At 34.5% G+C, this 16996-nt stretch overlaps 1 long non-coding RNA gene across 1 annotated transcript in view; it reads right to left on the bottom strand.

Annotated features, from left to right (window-relative positions):
• Positions 1-238: 238 nt before the first annotated feature.
• LOC104910238 overlaps positions 239-16996 on the bottom strand; it is a 60212-nt gene continuing 43454 nt past the window's right edge. Inside the window, exon 4 of the long non-coding RNA XR_004159223.1 lies at positions 239-610. This is a non-coding gene — a long non-coding RNA (uncharacterized LOC104910238). The remainder of the gene's footprint in view (positions 611-16996) is intronic.

The raw sequence follows: 16996 nt of genomic DNA, 5'->3' as shown, positions 1-16996 counted from the left end.
TGTGATTTTGAGTGATTTCTGTGAACTACTTAAATGACTATTAATTTTGTGCAAATTTAATGCTAAATTTCATGTATGTTATTAACTTAATCAAAAGTGTCTACATTTAATTGAAAGCATAAAAGAGATAAGACAACATCTGTATGAATTCGATTTATTAAATTAACATGCAAGGAATTTGCAGTAAGCTCTTTCTATGAAAAATCCAATAGAAAGTTACTTGTAATAAAAACGGTAATAAGCATTTTAGTTCAGTAAATATTGAAAAAAGTAGATTGTATGTTTTATTGGACTAAATAAGAAAAGCTTCACAGGATCAACTACTCCTATAAAAATTAAAGGAACTCCGTTTTGAAATAGTTATGAGTACTATTTCAATTTTCTAAATGAACTCAGTAAGATACTGGAAAGTCATTGAACAGTATCTCTTCCCCAGATTTCATACGGGTCTTTTAAATGGGCATTTCATTGCTTTACATTGTGAACTACAATGTGTCAAAAAAAATAAAACTCCCACTTAATACACTGTCTGGGTAAATCTATTTTATATCGTGCTGAAAGGAGTATCAGACCTCTGAAAGAGAACTTCTTTGATTGTAGGATATCTTTTCTGTGGAAAAAAAAAAGTTTTTCTCTGAATAAATGTAAAGCTACAACTTAAGACATGCAACTATTATGAAGAAAATGCGTAAAGGAATGAGTGTTTGCATGTTTTATTGAATAAGCATAGAATTATATTTCTGTTTTTCCTTATGTGTTTAACTTGTTTTACTGGGAAAAAAAAAAGAAAAAGATAAAAATCCTTAGAAGGTAACTTACCTGCTTCCAATTACTTTAATACCAGCTGTCAAGAACTCAAACTATACTGAGAAAACATTTACCCTCTCACCTTTATATTTTATTTAGTTGTTAGTTGCAAAGCATATTCCTGTACATTCAGTTTCAGATGATTCTCTTTTAATTATCCTTTCTGAAAAATATCTGTGACTGATAGTCATAATCATAGTTTCAACTTCTTTTCATCATTTAGCCGAACTTTCTGTACCTTGTCCACTGACTTTCTAATGCTACACCATATCCTAATGCCTTCCAAAACCATTAAGACTCTCCTAATGCGTACACAAGCCAAGGGAATAAAACAGAGAAACTGTGAGACGCAGATATCTTTGAAGATAGATACACAGATTGCTGCTTCTTATTCTTATCGAGGAATTAAGATTCCCAGAATTACATTCTCTCTTTTTTTCTTTTTAATTTAATTGTATTAGCTGACTTTTATTTGTACACTGGAAGGAGGACTAACTGTTCTTGCTTGGATGAGCTGAAGAATAAAGGTTAAGGAGAATGAGGTGATTTGATTTGCACAAAGAAGTAAAAACTAAACCCAAACCTTGTTTCTGCTGTTTTGTCAAGCAGAATTCACATTCTTCCAAGTTTGCTTGCTATTTCAAGCACTAGATACACATTAGCTGCACACTTAATCCTCTGTTTAATATAGCTACAGACAAAAACACAGGGTTTTATATCCTAATAAATTTTAAGTTTACGACTGATCATAGACTAATTTTCCTTCAATGACCACTTTGATATAGAGGATCTGAATGCAGCAATAAGTTTATCAGGCAAAGCAAAGGAAGAAAGTACTGTGAGAGCATGCAACTATCTTTAAAATCTCTCACAGATCTCCTCTTTGTTGCTGTAAATTGATCAAAAAGAGCAGAATGTCCAGCTATAGGGCTAACCTTCAAGCATGTTTCCAGCTGCCAAGAAGAGAATCAGTGATACAGGAGGCTCCAGCTGCTTTCTAAGGAGAACAACCCTGAGAAGAGCCACCATCAAGACATAGAAATAAATACAGTGGTTTCATGCTAGAACTGTACATCATACCACACCACTAATACATGAAATTTAATCTTGCAATACCAAGAAAAAGAACTGCTCTGTTAAATGTGATTAAATCTTAGTTAGAAACGTCAAATAATGCTGTAAAGCTATAACAGGATGATAGGATGATGATAGCAGGGTAGCAAAGTCCTTGGCCGCAGCAAATGAGAACAAGTACAAATGCAGCAACCAAAAATTCAAAAATGAAGGAAAATAGCTACTTTCCTATGGAAGGCCTCAGAAAGGCATGGATCTGCAGCAAAAGATACTCTCACATCCACTACCAATCCCTAAATGAGGTCTGGGAAGGGATGGATCCTGACTCCATCACTTCCAGTTACTCAGCTGCATTGCATACACCTGACCTCTCCTAGGCTGGCCCTGCCTTCTCACCAGCTGCTCAATCACTGGTTCAGGTCCAGCATTTCCACTACAGTTGTTAACTTTGGTTACTTATGTGCTTTAGTCAGAAGAAAACAAAACTCATAATAATAACAGAAAATTCTTATATCTAATCTTTATGAAAAAGTTATTTTTCTGCTCTAACAAACATTCAAGAAGTTGTACAGACAATAAAGCATGTATCTCAGCACAGTCTAGTCTGCAAGGAATACAAATTAGATTCCTATATAGCTTTAAGTCTCAAAATTACATATTCAAAATTTGTAACATTTTTAATTTTCATGGTGTTATTGTCTAATTGTCTATAATGTCTCCCCAAATTAATACCAAAATATGATTATAAACCTTTGTAATCAACTTTGCTTTCATTTTGATTAGTTTCATTCTGGGCCTAATTCATGGCCATTTATTTTAATGAGAGTTGGAATGAGCTCATAATTTGCCAACCATAATTTTCTAACTTTTTTTTTCCAAAATATTCTATTCTGGTTTTCTTCGTGTAAGATATATATGTTTTTAATCAGCACTCAGTTTCCTCTAAATCATGTGCTAAATTCCATTATATATCAGGAATTAGAAATCCAAATGATTTTTAATAGTGTAGTTCTTTTCACAGACTTGCTTAGAAAGAGAAACCTCTGCCTATAGAGAGTTATAATTTTTATGTAGGATAGTACATTTATGAGGAATGTTTAAGGAAAGCTATAGCAAACTTCTCCATGAAAATTTTAATTGCTTCTTGATAAAACACAGAAAACAAAAAAACACACAGGAAGGTTCACATTCAAAAGACATTAGCCGTTCTAGGACTGCAGTACTTAAATTTCAGTTAAATAAATAAATATCATTCTATTCTGACCACGTATAGTACTATCATTTTGAAATAACATTCACCTTAATTTTCTAATTATGGTTATATTTAGGTGAAGCTGGTAACCACATTGTTTAATTCTACAAGTGCCTTTTCTATTGTAGACTTTATGGCTATGTGCCATTCCCTTGGGCCCTGTCCCTGACCCCAGAGAGCAGAGCTCCTCTTTGTGAGGAGCTGCAGCCGCCATGAGTCTGCCCCTCAGCTCCTCAGGTCTGGGCTGAGCCAACCCAGGGACCTCAGCTCCTCATACCTCATACCTCTTGTCATCTTCTTTGTAACTCTCTTTTGGATGCTAATAGTTTCATGTCCTTCTTAAAATCTGGTGCTCAAAACCATACACAGTACTTGGGTTGAGGTAGGCTTATATTTGGTTCATCTCAGTTGAAATGAGACGTTTGGAGTAAATTGCCATCCTCTGATCTTGTCCTCAAAGTTAGTTTCCATTTAGATTCAGGAAGACAAAGGCTCATTTTTGCTTTCTCGAATAATTTTTGTCATTTCATGAATCTTCTGATTTTATTTGGTGTGTAGATGCATAGTAAATGGAGCTAGTAAATTGGATCATAAAATGAAATATTTAACATTCACAATTTAATACAGTAATCTTTTCCATTTACTCCAGATGAGGAGGACACCCCTTCCAAGCTTTTTCCTGATGAATGCAAAGTCAAAACACAATATTGATGGAAGCAAAAGTGAATGCAAATATTTAATTTTTTCCCATTGCACCATTACTTTTATCTGTGTGATGTTGATCCCATGCCATTTCCATCAAGCATCTGACTTTTTTTATTATCAGTCCCCCTGTAAACTAGCCTACGTCTCTGAAAGATGCATCTTCGTTTATTATTTTCTATTAATATCTTAAATCATTGTCACATTTCTCCACCGGGGTAACAAAACAAATTTCACCAGAATAACATTAATTCTATTCTGATTTGTCAGTGAAAGTTTTTGTGTCAATTCTCAAAGCGGTTATAAAATATATTATCCATGCCAATGAACATATAGATATTCATGCTACTCATGTTTTCCTTACTTCTTTTTTTTTAATTAATACCTATTTTATAGGTGCTCCCAGTAATCAGTTTCCCCAGCATGTCTAAGATAATTTCTCTCTGAAAACAATACAAAATATGAGTTCTCTCCCAAATTACTGGGATTAAACACATGGAAATTGTCGAAGAGTATGCCTACAAAACAAATTATAATCCAGAAAAGGAGGTATTGATAATGGAACTGCTACTTCCTACAGGAAGGGACACACAGCTGAACAGTTCTGCAGCTGTACTACCAGCACCTGCTACCTGCAGTGAATAAAAGCAGGACACATCTATTTCATATGACATTAATGCTGTACATTGTACCTTCTAAACTCTATCCAATCAGTTAAAGTGCTATTATCACTTGTTATTGAATATGGAGACGCACAGCTTTTCTTCCTTACTCAGTTATCACTGTAAATTCAGATTTTTCTTTAGCCAAGATTTGCATTTTATTTGACTGCTTAGTTATTACATGGATAATTAACGAAGCTATCCGAATCAATCATAGTACTGCTATTGCTACACACACCTATTACCTATCCTTATAGGTTTCCAGACTAGTTTGAATTTACTTGAACTTTTGAAGGTGGCCTAGGGGTTGTTACTCTTTCCTACTGTGAAGGACTAGAGGAACAAACCACAGCAATTTCTCATTTTCTGTGTAACCAAAATATTTAACATGAATTTGACTGCCAGATTTTAATCTCAAGTGTATTATCCTCCTTTCCCCTCTTTTCTTTTGTTTCTTTAGACAAATCACACCCATCTATATTGATATTTCTGAGTATGATCCTATGACTTTCAGTTATATTCAGTAGGTTGTAGTCACTATCATTTAGACATGTGGCAGATAAATTTTCCATCTATTTGTTCTAACAAATGATTTTAAATAGAGGTCTCAGATAAACAATCTTAACAGGCTGATTACATCTAGGAAAGCTAGTGAAAGAAAATTTCTGCAAGATACATCAAAACTGTTGTCTACCACTAAGATATGCTATGTGGGACTTCAGGATGCAAATCAATAGCCATCTATTTTCCTGTTTGCGTGCATGGATTTTGTTTTAAGAGTGCTTTTGCGAACAGTGAAGTTCCTTTCTTCTGGATGAATATTTTCAGGTACCATGAAAAACTGATTTACATGTAAGTGGAGGTTCAGAAGACAGACACTGAAGTGGGAGAAAAGAAAGAAGAAAACCTGCAAGATAAAGATAATTTAGAGTAATAGAAGAAAAAATCAGCTTAGATCCTGCCAGCATAGTCAGACAGATGTTTTACACTGCATGCTTTCCACCTACAGTTGAATCTTACTGCAGTCTCCAAAGAGTAAAAACATAGAATGGTTTGGGTTGGGAGGGACCTTTAAGATCATCTGGTTCCAACCCCCTGCTATGGGCAGGGACATCTACCACTAAAACAGGTTGCTCAAAGCCCCATCCAGCCTGGCCTTGGACACCTCCAGGGATGGGACATCCACAGTCTCTGTAGGCAGCCTGTTCCAATGTCTCACCATCTTCACAGTAAAGAGGGTGTCTAGTCTAAATCTACCCTTTTTCTAGCGTCTAGTCGAAATATACTCTCTTCCAGTTTAAAGCCATTTCCCTTCATCCTGACACCACACGCCCTTATAAAAAGTTCCTCCACAGGTTTCCTGTAGGCTCCTTTCAGGTACTGGAAGGCTGCTACAAAGTCTCCTGGAGCCTTCTCTTCTCCAGGCTGAAGAGTCCTGACTCTCAGCCTGTCCTAGTAGGGGTTGTGCTCCAGCTCTCTGATAGTCTTCATGGATCTAAAATGCTAGATTATACTGTTAAAAGCAAGCATACGGCATAGGTATCATTGACTACAGTTGATGAAAAGGTATGCCTAAATTTCACACTTCTTTTTGTTTGTTCTTTCCCCTTCCCCTCTGTTTTTACAGAAATGAGAGAGGAAGAAAGAAAGGATTCTTTTCTATTCCTTGATATATTTATCATACTTACTGACCTTACATGAGCTATTTCACTGCATGATAACATATCAGATTAGCCATGTCAGGAGATGTCTAATCAAATGTAACAGTATTTTAGAAAGGTTGACATGCTTAAAGTAATGTACTGTGATGGGTCAGATCAGGTGAAATGTATATACAGCTGTCCTCTAAAACTGTACTTCCATTTTTTCTTTAATTTTGAAAACATTCTTTTGCATGGTTGAATTAGATAATAAGAAGGAAGAAATATTGAATAATGCTATTTTTTTATTTTTTTATTTTTTGCATGTTTCCCAATTGATGTCCTTATTTGTGAAGTATATCTGGGTTCTAATTTTTGCTTAAATGTCTTTGAGGTCTTCTTTCTTTTATCATAAGCTTTTCAGGGATTACACCGTTGTCGTACTCTGACATAGAATCATCCATTTAATTTAAATTTTTTGACTGAAATGAAATCCTAGTAACTTGATCACTTAAGCATTCCACTGTAGAAAAGGAAACAGCTTCAAATTTGACTACTAGAGACATATGAAGGTTTAATAAGAAAATTTTTATTTATTTTGCCTGCCAAATTGCTTTCTTGATCTAAGCTCAAGAATACCAAACTGAAATTTAAAACTAAAATAATATATATTTGTTAATATTGATAATAACATTGATTACTATCAGTATTATTGATAATAATACAATATATCTTTATCAAGTCAAAGATGTCACAAAGTATGTTCTTCTTTTATGGAGATTTCAGAATATATTCAAGAAATCACTTTGTAGCCCACTAAACTGTAAAGAAAGAAGGAAGGAAATGAAAAATACTTCCAAAAAACAAGCTAATTGACTAAATTAGGAAAACAAAAAAAAAAAAAAAAAAAAATAAAAAAAAAAAAGCACCAAACCAAGAACTATTTCAATGTTAAATGTCAAATTATTGAAGGGGAAAACAAGGAAAAATGATCATGATTTTCTGGACAACAATCTCTCCATATTAATACTAGACTGTAATCAAGTTATGGGACTTGATCTTGAAAAATTAAAATATTTTGGTCTAAGGCACCTATAAGCTACTGTATTCTCCATTGTTTTTCTGTTATGTTTTGTCAGGAATAATTTATAATTTCAGACCTGAAGAACAACAATGGGGTAGAAGGGAGAAGGGGATAAAGACCAAAAACATGATTTCTTCACATCTCTTTATAATAATGAATTTTAATAATTTCAAAATAAAATGCATTTTACCCCCAAGACCTTTAAATAAATAATAGCAATGGTAATAAAAGGGATAATATAATAAATTATTTATATAGAGATTTAACTGATCTAGAAAATAAATTAGGGATTCATGCATGATCATTTGCTACACTCACAGGGTCTATGGTCATTTATGATCTCATTATATTGTTGGTATGGAGAATGAGTGTAACAGATATGTTAATGTTCATATTACCTGCTGCCTGTTATTCTGTCTAACTTCATGGAATTAAATCAAAAAGACATCCAGCACAGTTGAATTGTGGTTAACAATAACATATAAACTAGGAAAGTATCCTTTATCCACAGAAAGGCAATGAATTTACTTGCTTTGGTAACCACCAAGCTAACAAAAGTGCTGGCTGTTTTTGTCAGTGGAGGGAGAGAAGAAGGGCAGCCTGGGATCAACGTGCTTGATCAGTAGCTACTGCCTGACACACAGCTACAGCAGTAGGGCAACTAGCTTCTCTGAAATATGAGTGCAAAGCAGCCAAAACCCAGAGCAGTTAAATATTCCATGTCTTCATTCCACTAAAAGCAGTCTCAGATTCTATGGGAAAAAAAATAAAAATAAAAAAATCAAATGGTACAGAACTGCCTGTGGGTTTGCTTACCTTGTTTTTATTTAATGTGAAAATTATTCTATGTCAAGCTAAAGAATTCTTAGTACCAAAGCCATTTTGCGCCTACAGAAACTGGAAGTATCTTCTATACTGAACTGCAACATAGGGATATACACTTCTGATGCCGGACACTGCAACAAAGCTTTTTGTCTCTTCCAGACTACTACAGTTTGCTTACAAGAGCTAAATTTAAGTGTTCAAGGAAAAGGCAAGTTTTAGATAAGACTGCTTTGAAATTTTTTTAAGCCTCTGATTAACCTCTGAAAAACATTTGAAAAAAAATCCATTCTGACTTGTAGTGTATGCTAAACATAGACACTTTATACAAGTTTTTTGTTTGTTTGTTGTTGTTGTTTTTTAACAAGGTATTTAGAAAGGATTACACACCAAGAAAGATTATCAGAGGAATATGTACCAATGCTCACTTCACATGCACCTAGCATTCCTATAGCCATCCTGTTTTCTTTCAGCCACTTACTTCAGATTATCTAAACACATTTTACTTACTCATATTTCTACGTAACATTAAGATTTCTTTTCCCTTCTGAATTATCAAGCAGCCTTTTTTAATGAGGATCTGCTTCCCTGATCAGAGAAAACATCTTCTGGAGTTGGCTTCTCTGATTGATTCAAGTGTATGCACAGGGATAGTCAATTAAAGATATGTTTAAATGCCCGATAGGTATTGGGGTAGTTGTTCTGGATAAGGAGGGCAGACTGGCGTAACACAAAGAACAAACTGCCTTATCCATCTTATATACTGACACTTAAACATGAAAATTGATCGATCAAAATGAATAACTTTAACCACTTTTTGCTGGCCTCAAATGTACCTGATACCAGCATCTGCTCAGAAAAGTACAGAACTGGAATCTGGAACATAGCCTTTCTAGGATGTGCTGGAACTGTTACTGGAAAATGTTTATTCCTTAAAAGAGGCAAGTACTATACCTACACAAGGGATACAATCATGTATCTTAACAGGGCTTGGTGAATGGCAAAGAAATGTGATGAAGTTAGAAAACAGTAGATGTGAGCAGCAGCATCAAAACAATACAACTCCAGCTAACAGACAACCAACAAAAATAAAAGGTCAACTGGCTAAACTACTCATTTGGGAATCATGCATGACTGACTCAGCGCTAATGATATAGTTCACATTTCCTTTGACTACTACTGAAATTGTGCTGTGAACTGCATATGTCACCCAGCTGATATAGTATAAGTTCACATCTGGCATATGTTCCCATTGCTGGAGAATTCCCAGATCTAAGAACCCAAGGTCATTAAGAAATGCTGCATATATTTTCCTCACATGAAACATGTCTGTTTCCAGTACTGAACATCCTACTTGTTCAAAGTAGCAGACCCACCTAGGGATTCCTGTTTTCATTTTGTTTGGTCATTTATGGGACTGGTAGTTATGATCATGTGTGTTTTTGTGTTGCTCTTTTTTACCCTCTGATTAATTTCAGAGATTGTGATTATAAAAAAGATATATTTGCTAAATTAGTACTATTTATATGCAACTATCCCTGAATGATTATCTGGGGCCATGTCATGACATTTCATTGTACTTTGTCAATTTCTTGTTTTTTCTTATACTTGGAAAATAGTTTTGATTTCTCATTTTCTTAAATTACATTGACAGCAAAACAACAACAACAACAACAACAACAAAGGCTTTACTAAACTAAATAGGGAGGAAACAGAACAGAATAAGATCTTCCAAACACAAAAAGGAAGAAAGATTTTTACATTATGATAAATTTAATCTGGAAAAACAAGAATGCTAAAATCAAATCTTAAAAATCATAAGAAATTTTAATGACTGTTTGTTTGCTTCATATGGGTTAAGAGCAAAGAGATTTCTTGCCAAAGCAACTGTCAAAACTCTGGAAAACCACAAGTACTTGTTAATATGCCAGAAGAAAAGTTGTGCCTAGTTTATTGCGCCTGATAAGTAATTGAGAAAAGTTCTCAAAAGAGTTTTTTTTTTCATAAGCAGCTGATCCGAAAAAGGTCTTCCTGAAAGGGAGGAAGCCTCTGATTTAGAACCCTCTATGGAGTCTACAGCAATTTTGGAACTCAGATGTTCAGAACATCTTTTCTAAATACATAAAACTATACAAAAAGCAGTAGTAATGTCATAGCTTGATGATCAGTATTACCTTAGAACAATTCAAACACTATACCAGAAAGAAGGAAAACAAAAACAGTATCTTGATAAGATTTTAGATGCAAGCAGAGATGGCCAGATTAGAGGTACTAACAACTACCTAAATGAAAGAGTTCTGGCTTAGTTCCATAATGTCTTTGGCATCTCAGAGTTCACCAGATGGGGATAATTCAGAAAAGAAAAAAACAAGTTTAGATTCTGTACAGTTTGACCTTTGAGAAATGAAGAAAAAAGTATAAGTTTTATATGCCTGTATACATCAATAAGAGAAATCCTTGAAAAGTGTGAGTATCAAGCAGCAAGAAGAATGACTTGAAGTTACATAAGGAGACATAAATACAATAAAAAGAGGACTCCAAAGCAATATCCAATTTCCTAGCCTTCAAACATACTCAGTTGTTAAGTAGTCTCCCAAACCAGGGGAAGAAAAACCTCACTATTCCAGTAGCTTAACCCTGTATTCTCTTACTATCTTTCTTTCTTAGTAAGATAGAAAATTACTACACTAGAAGTTAAATCAACTTTATTATTCATCCAGAAAAAACACATTATGAAGCAGGCACCTAAATAAACCTTCAAAAACTGTCTGAAAAAAAAAATACTAGAGCACACATGACTAGGAATAACATTTTGTTGGCAAAGCCAATTATAAGATGATCAAAAGGAATTATCAAGAAGATATGTTCGAGAGAGATTCCAGAAGAAGGTCACAAAGATGATTAGGGGCCTGAAGCATCTTCCTTATGAGGAAAGGCTGAGAGATCTGGGACTGTTTGGCTTGGAGAAAAGACAACTGGAGAGGGAAATTTATCAGTGCTTTTAAATATTTAAATGTTAGTTGTTAGTGGCTCTCTTCTGTGGTGTGTAGCAACAGGATAAAGAGGAATGAGTAAAAACCTGAAACAGAGGTCTTGTATGTCCATACGAACATACAAGAAAAGTTCTTTGTTGTGAGGGTGACAGAGAACTGGAACAGACTGCCCAGAGAGGTCATGGAGCCTCCTTCTCTGGAGATGTTCAACACCTATTTGAATGCTTTCCTGCTCAACCTACTGTAGGGAACCTACTTCTGCATATCAACAAGTCCAATCCCCTTGCTGAAGTCCCTTCCAATCCCCAAGATTTCTGATTCTGTGATCATTCTTACATCCAGCTATGTTCCTAATATAGAATTACTTACATAATATTATCTTCCAGTGAAACAGACTAACATTCCATGGATTCAGATTCATGATTCACAAAAACCAAGCAGTAAAACTGATTGAAGGAGATTTTCTAAATCTTCCTTGTGACCTACACTGTCAAGATAGAAAACTAAGAATTTGCCACAGTGAAGACAAAAACAAATATCTAAATATCAGTCTTAAACTCACTGCTTTCTTTTGTAAGATAGGAAAAATAAATAAATAAAAGCACCCTGGAAAACAGACGTTTATCCATTTAAATCAGCCTATGTAATGAATGCCTTACCCACGATAATGCAGTATAAACCAAACAGAATACAAGGAGATGAACAGAAAGTAAAACATGAGCAAATATTAAAACAGTGGTAGCAGTCACACTCCATATCTGGCTTGCATGCTAACAGTCTTATATAATAATGATCCTTGATGAAAGAGATAAGACACGATAAGGAAAAATAAATCTTCTGAAAAGTTTCCTCTAGCATTAGCAGCTTTTTCTCTATCTCTCAAAGGTAAAGCTGCCATCTAACCTTGCTTCAACTTTTTTTTTTATATATATATACATGTTTATTTGATGTTTACTACTACTGAAGTTTCAAACTGAAATGAAACCTGTTCAAAACTACTATCAGCAACGCAGATTTTCAGTGAACTGTTTTCGTATTTAACAACGAGGCCTCTCACCATAAGGGCCCCCGAGGCAAGAAGTGCTTCTGTTTTTGAAAAAAGAGATATGCAATGGACTATTGACTTAGTTTGAGGACAAGGGAGAAGTGAACAAAACTGGGAACATGACAGGAACTTGAAATTAAGATTACATGACCTCCATACCCATACTTCCTTCTCATCCCCATTCCAACCACCCTACCCACTCTACCTCTTGAAAGATAACAGGCTCCCTTGGATTTAATAGATGCATAACTATTGTCAAAGACTTTGGATAAATGAAACAGGCTTCAATAATTTCTACTGTGCAGAGAAATGTTTTGTGTAATATGATCAAAACAGTGTGATGGGTTAAAGCACATAGATGCACAGAAGCAGAAAGAACATTTCAGGACAGAGAATAACTTAAAAGTAGATTTTAAATAGAAAGTGTATGCTTCACATTGTTTCCAAGGCTAAGCTGGGACTTTCGTACATAGCTTTATTGACTTCACTGGCTTTATGGCTAGTACAGAATAAGAGCCTTTGGTTAAGAACTTTTTCTGTGCTCCAAAGGTATTTACGTATAAAACTAGTGTTCTGTGTTATTCCTTCTGTTGCTATCATCTTTCTCCACAATGAATGACAAATAAGAGATTTTATGAACTCAGCTATTCCATATTTAGTGTTAGCATACATGGAAATAAGTAAAGTGCATTTACAAGTTTAAGAAGTGAAAGCAACATAGATCCTGAAAAATCTTTGCTTATCCTCTGATTCAGTAGTAAGGTCAATCTGATTAAAACTACAGCATATAATCAGACAGTTTCCATTAGGACAAATTTAAGATCTTATCCATTTTTTCTAAAAGCTGAAGTCTCGGCAATCAACTTAATTATTAACAGATGAAAGATGACTTGTCTAATTTAATTCCTGTCAAAACCGTCCCAGATCAGAGATCTAATACGAGCTCTGAGCAAACAGTTATCACATCCTACATGTTAAAAAAAAAAATTGTCTGATCTGACCTTTTTCATCACCTTATATTTTTTACAAATATTTTCATATCTAAACTGTTTTTTGTTGTTACTGTCAAGAATAACTTCCTAATTTAAATTTAAAATATTAAAATAGTACTAATTATAGAAGTATAAAATATTAGTAACATATTAAAACCTTAGAAAGGCTCTTTGCTTCACTTTGATATCACAGGTTCCATACTTGGACCTATCTGCACATTGACTGTTTGTTACTCCTCTCCATTTTAACCCTGACAGCTGAATTAACCTCAGAATTGTAGACCTATATTTATATTTAATAAACAGATAATACCTATTAAATAAACAAACTGAAACATTACCCAGTAAGAGGACGTTTAAATATGCTTTCTAACATGAATGTATAGGAAACTGGCAGTAGACAACCGACGAGTTTTCACACTTCCTTGCTAAGCTTGCCTTTTAACACAGGCTTCAAATTAGAGTAAGAAAAGTTTTTTTATAAAAAAAGAAAACAAGCAGTATCTCCACCTATGTCATCAATCAAAACTACAACAATGCACTTACAGAAATGGACCACCATTTCTCATTAAGTCACTCACTTTCAGCACTATCCATATGTCACAAAGTTAACTACATCAATCCATGCCTGTGATGTGGGGGGGAGAAGGGGGAGGAGGAGGAGGAAGTAGGCCCCTGGTCCCCTCCCCCCAGCTCCACAAAATGGGAAGGAAAAGGGATAGGGAGATGAGAGCTGGGCTCAAGGGAGGAAAAAAAAACAACAGTGGCAATGATCTATGGAGGAAAACTTATTTTACTAACTATGATACTGGAATGCAAGATAACACAGTATAATACAATCTCATTGAAATTGAGACTAATAAATCAAATAAAAAAGGAGAGAGAGTTCCTGAGACCGAGTCAAACCTGAAAAACTTGGAACAGCTAGAAAAGCACCCTCCAGCACCCACTGCAAGGCAGTAAGAGACCGTCCAACCCGGAAGGGCCAGATCCCATGACTTCTGTAATGTACAGGGACAGGTACCCAGAACAGGAGCATTAACACTTCAACTCCCAGTGCACTACATGATGTTATGATGTGGAATACTGAAAACCAAAAAACACAAAACCATGACACCATAGTTTATGCAAATATACAAGTGCTGTACAAGAGTGAATACAACCAGAAGTTATTTTTATTTATTGTCAGACAAGGCTGGTCTCTCATATAGCCAAAGGAAGAATCTGGAATTCAGGCAAACTCAAAAACACATTTATTTTGGGGGTACCTGAATAATCTTTAGCAGACAAGACTGAATAACTGTCTTTAAACTCTGAACTCATATATCTGAAGTACATTTGCTTGAGCTGCAGAAAATTCAAACCTATGCCTACTGAAAAGTCCGTTAATACAACCTTCCTACACTTTACAGAATGCGTGATTAGGTATTTGTTTAACACTGACATGAATGCATAATTTATGTTTATCAAACCTGTGCATTCAGTTAAGAAAGGAAGCCTTCCATGCCTCTGCTCTTGCACAATTACAATTTAAGGTTGACTTCTGAGATTCCTACACCTAACAGTAAAAATCTTAAAAAAAAAAAAAAAAAAAAGTAGAAACATTATCTCCACTGCTTTTTGGCTTACAGCTGAAGAACATACTTAAGTGACACCCTGAACAACAATGTTGAATAGATTTATAGATATTTATACTTGCTAGCTTCCAACTTACAATTTTCTCAAAAAACACAGAGCAATTTACCAATGTTATTTCAGCAGTGTCAAACTAAGTTTACTCTATCAACATCAATGGAGTTTATCTGGATTAAACCTGTTAGAATGACATTTCTTAAATTTAGCAAATATATGTTTTCCTATAGAATTTCAGAGCAGAGTTTTCTCTCCATTGACTGAACTTGTAAATCACTCTTGTCCTAAGAAAAAAATATTTCCAAAGTTTGCTGCTGCAATCCAGATCTCTCAAATTCATGAGCCTAAAACCAATTTTCAGAATAAAATTATCAGAAAATACTGATATTATTACCTCACATTTTGTTGTCTACAGACATTTCTGTGAGGTTGTAGTAAGAAAAAAATCAATATGATCATTTTTCTTTAATGCATAAAATGACCAAAAAACCATATTTCTTAAGTTCTAGCTTTAACAGCTGATGTTTATCATTGGACACAAGTGTCCATTTGTTTGCTGTGGGTTTTTTCTATAAGATTTCTCAAATACTACAGAACAAATGTCTGGAAACAAAATATCTTTCTTAGCTCCTAATTTTATACATACTGAAGATTAACTTGATCTTATATTTTTATGTTCTGCTGTTGTTGTTTTCAGCACTAAGTAAGAGGAATAGAAAATAAACTTGTTTACCAAGGTAATTCTCCCCATCTTTCTAAGTACTATTTAAAATGGAAAAGCAACAGCAAATGCAGAACTTGATAAAAATCATGAGGCCACAAAAGAGATTATAAGAAGTCTAACAGTTGCAAAACAACAAAAACAGAAATTAAAGCTTGTGTATGGAATGAGTTATAATATTACTAAAATTTCACCTGAAATAATAGCAGTACAGTATGAAAAAGCAGAACATCCAGCAGTCCAAGCAAAAAAATGCTGTAACTTTTTTACCTCATAAATACTGCTATATTCCTAAAAATCCTCCATTTTACCTCCTTCAAATTATTCAGAAAGCTGAATTGGTAACTTGCAAATATATGGGTTTTCTGTTACTAGCAAAATTATTCATCACATTTATTTCAGAACTGCTCATTTAAGACTCCCCCAATGTGAAAAAGACAGTATCTCCTCTATTTTACCTTTAGCTGTCCAAGGTGTAAAAACAAATGAAAATCAGATGCTTAACTTTCATCTTTCCTAATTTCATGCTGATTTATGAATGATTTTGAGTACAGTCTCCTAAAAATTAAGCAGAGAGTAGCTGAGAACATCGTCTTATGGATGTCATCAGGTACGAGATATAACCATTGTTTATAAAGATACCTATGTTTAGGTCCCAAGCTCAAAAAGAAGAATGAATAGCCAGCAGCACTCTTAGCAAATGTTAGCATTAAAAAACAACTCTTCAAAACAGGGCTAACAGGAAAGTCTTGGCATTAATGTTAAGTTGAAGTCTGCTGTTGAGCCTCCTGAAGTTTTGATTCTAGCATTAACCAGTCACTGCTGTAACTTCTAGCAACATGGCAAAATACTCTGCTGAGGATGTGTCACTTTGGGAAATGCAAGGGACTGGAGCAGCTCTGACTTCTTACCTTTATTTTATAACTACAATCTGTATTGTGCTTTCTTATTTGTTTGGTTTTCAAAAATATTGATCTAACAACTACCATTAATTGATATAACTAACAAGGAGAACTCAAACAGTCAAAACAAAAGGTAATCAGACATTAATATATCACAGTGCATCTCTTTGCAGAGCCAAGTCTCAAAAAAGGAAGCACTTCATAGAAACGGAAAATATTCAGAGAACACAGACAAGGATAATCAAATGCCTAGTGCAGCTTCTTCAAAAAGACCAAAGGAAATTCTGGCCTAGACTTTGAGCCATTGAGTCAGAAATTACTCAGTGGGAGAGACTAGGAGAAAGTGTCTGCAACCAGCTCCTCCAATTTATGTTCTTCCCCACGATTCTGCTTTTAGTCTATGTCATGTAAGACATACTGAGATGAATGGACCTTTCCTATCAACAAGTACTTTTACATTGTTAAGATCGATAAATGTAAAACAGAAAGAAAATGAAGAGACACAAGGAAATCAATAAATTTCTCAGCTGTTGCCTTTATCTATCCACTTACTAGACAGACTCTTCCACTTGCAGAAAAAAATCACTCCTTATTGTTTCTAATTCTGAGAGTTCAAATACACATATCCATATCTATGAGTATACATGTGTGTCTGTATATTTATATAT

This window comes from Meleagris gallopavo, chromosome 3, assembly GCF_000146605.3.
Source record: "Meleagris gallopavo isolate NT-WF06-2002-E0010 breed Aviagen turkey brand Nicholas breeding stock chromosome 3, Turkey_5.1, whole genome shotgun sequence".
In the NCBI taxonomy this organism is placed as follows: Eukaryota; Metazoa; Chordata; class Aves; order Galliformes; family Phasianidae; genus Meleagris; species Meleagris gallopavo.
This window is presented reverse-complemented; position numbering and strand designations above follow the sequence as displayed.